We start from the raw sequence: 3,251 nt of genomic DNA on the forward strand, positions 1-3,251 counted from the left end.
GGTGTAGAAATCCTCACTTTAACCATGGTTTGCTCTGTGGTTTGTAAACATATTAAATTAAGATAGATATCCAGATATACCTTGTTAAACTAACTAACTAAATAAATAAAGCTCATCTGTTCATTTCAGAAAGAGCTTCAAACACTAACACTAGATCAATTATTTATAAATACAGCCAGACTGTGTGGAAGATAATTACTACTGTAGAATCTGAGATAGTAACTTAGTTAGCTAAATTATAGCTACCTATCTTGCTAGTTAGCTGTGGGACTGTGTGATTATAGACAAGATACTACCTAGTTAGCTGTTTGTTTAGCAATACCTTATTGACACTTTGCTGCAAAGTATTTTGCTTAGTGTAATGGCCACTGTCTAAATAAATATATTGAGCTATATTACACTTACTGTACCCCTCTCAGGCTGGTCCTCTCATTAAATAAAGGAGATTTATTAGAATTGCTTTTTGTCTCTTTACTAACTAATTTAACAGAGATAATTTAAGATATGACCATTATGTATTTTATGATATTAATTTTAATGTTTATATTTAATATATATTTTATACATTTGTTAACAATTCAACTCAGGCTTTTACTGAGGATATCAATAGTAAATAATAGTCCTAAAATGCTTGTGTAATTAAAATACAGCATGATTAGTCCTGTTTACTAGTGCATCTCAAAAGTGAAAAATATATATTTGTGTTTAATATCGTTCAGTAAACGGTCACCTTATGTTTAAAGCGACACATTTAACTTTTTTTTTATTTTAAGTTTAAACTACATATTCTAGTAAACTGGGTTAAGGTTAGGACAGTAATTCTGGTTTAATGAACTTTTAGCCAGGTAAAAATGATTTGGAATATGTCACTTTACATGTAGTGTAATGTATAATTTCTGTTAAATTATGATATTCTCATGATCTTCAGATTTTCTGAGATGCATTAGTAATTGGTTTGTGCCAAAACCAATGCAATAATAATTGCAAAAATGTTTTATATAAATATAAATGAAGTAAATACTGAATCCAAACAACACCAAGTTTAACACAGTCATATTTCTTGTCTTCATTTTCTTAAACAGGATATTTTCTCGCAGAAAAAGAAAGGATAATAAAAGGTAGGTAATGTTCTTAAAATGCTTAATTATATCCATGTATCAAATGCATGTATTTGTATTCCACAGGTTTCCTTTCTCCAAACTTTTAAGGAACAAATAAAGAAATCCAATTTCATGCAGTCTGTGCTGTGTTTATTTGATTTATTTACATGTGCCATGTTCTGTTTTTCTTTAGTTGTTTACATGTGTTCTGTATTTTTTTTGTATGTTTTAGGCAGCCTCCCTATATTCTGGCACATCATATCATGTTCATCTTGTTTGTATAAATAATAAAAGCTGTTGCAAATAATGTGGTTCCTATTCATAATCCAAATAATTCTGCATAAAATCTTCAAGTGGTGACTTCAGAATATGGACAGATCTTTGTATTCTTTGACTTCGTTCTTTTCGTGGTGAACTCTCCATAGCTGCAAGCTGAAACTTCTCCATCTTCTTTTCAACCTTAAATAAAAACATCAGATTCACTTTTAGCGACAGCATTTACAAAATGTGATAATTATTATTAACATAAAACATTTAATAAATATTACTAATAATACTCTCTCATGGGTTGCAATATTTGATTCTCATTTATTAACATGACCTAAATATAAATAAAAATGTATAAAAGACATCACTAATAAATATTGCACTGATTACAAATTAGATAATGCCCACACATACATCTAGACCTAGTTACCAGCCTGAGAGGTATATAGTAACTGTAATAAATCTCCTTTATTTAATGAGAGGACCAGCCTGAGAGGGGTACAGTAAGTGTAATATAGCTCAATATATTTATTTAGACAGTGGCCATTACACTAAGCAAAATACTTGATACTATGTCAATAAGGTATTGCTAAACAAACAGCTAACTAGGTAGTATCTTGTCTATAATCACACAGTCCCACAGCTAACTAGCAAGATAGGTAGCTATAATTTAGCTAACTAAGTTACTATCTCAGATTCTACAGTAGTAATTATCTTCCACACAGTCTGGCTGTATTTATAAATAATTGATCTAGTGTTCGTGTTTGAAGCTCTTTCTGAAATGAACAGATGAGCTTTATTTATTTAGTTAGTTAGTTTAACAAGGTATATCTGGATATCTATCTTAATTTAATATGTTTACAAACCACAGAGCAAACCGTGGTTAAAGTGAGGATTTCTACACCGTTTAAGTGATATTACATGGCCACAGTGGTGAGGTAAATGCCCTGTTTTCAGCTGTTTTACACTCACCTACTCGAGAGGAGCAGCGGAGGGGGCTGTGACTCGCGTTGAGCGGCTCTGAGCCGTGAGGCGCTACCTGTCACGTGATCTTCGGAGCGTGATGTGATTGGCTGGTTGTTGGCTCGATTGAAGACTGAATCGATTGCTCATCCTGTGTGTCCCGGATGTTGACAGCGAATTTTGAGCGTTGTATTTTAGCAGTCGAATTTGACAGGTCGAATTTGAGCAACCTGAATTTATTTTAATTGAATTTTTTAAACTTGAATTTTTGCTTTTGAATTTTTTTTACATTAAAATAAAATAAGTGAAAATGATATACTGAAAAATGTAAGTGTTTAATTCAGAGGCAAAAAAAATCACATGGAATAATTCAATGTAAAATAATTCAGTGCTAAAAATTCAAGTGCTTTTAAATTTCAAAGTCTGGTGACACTGTTTTACTTCCATAGATCTCAGGTTGATAGGAGCATCAAGCTTTTAAAAAATGTAAAATATGTGCTTTTGGTTTGAGGATGAAACCCAGTGAAGTCCAATGTATGCTATTTAAACACATTATACATACATATAAACCAGTATAAACCAGAGCAGTTATACTGGTATACACTATTGAAGATACACATTTATACTCAGCCCAGTGTCACAAAAGCATTATTTGTCCCCCTTTACATCTGGATTATATATGGAAAAGACCAAGCATACATACATAAAATTGCAACTGTTAACACTCATGTGTATCTGCTCTAGAGAGTCATATTTTATTAACAAAAGGGACAACAGGGACTTCACATCTCTGTCAGAAATGGATGCTACTTAATCACTATCCGAACAGGATTCGTTTCTAAGGGGGTCCTGAGGTAATTTTCTCTTTTATGGGGCGTCCTCTGTGATTTTTTTACCGTCCAGAACGACCATGTACGCGTT

At 32.2% G+C, this 3,251-nt stretch overlaps 1 long non-coding RNA gene across 1 annotated transcript; it reads right to left on the reverse strand.

The window, feature by feature from the left end:
* Positions 1 to 1,228: 1,228 nt before the first annotated feature.
* On the reverse strand, positions 1,229 to 2,629 carry LOC125784450 (uncharacterized). Its single transcript, XR_007427258.1, has 2 exons — positions 2,340 to 2,629; positions 1,229 to 1,559 (listed from the first exon to the last, which is right to left on the reverse strand). It is a non-coding gene; the product is annotated as an uncharacterized LOC125784450 (long non-coding RNA).
* Between the last annotated feature and the right edge of the window lie 622 nt (positions 2,630 to 3,251).

Source organism: Astyanax mexicanus, chromosome 19 (assembly GCF_023375975.1).
Source record: "Astyanax mexicanus isolate ESR-SI-001 chromosome 19, AstMex3_surface, whole genome shotgun sequence".
Taxonomy (NCBI): Eukaryota; Metazoa; Chordata; class Actinopteri; order Characiformes; family Acestrorhamphidae; genus Astyanax; species Astyanax mexicanus.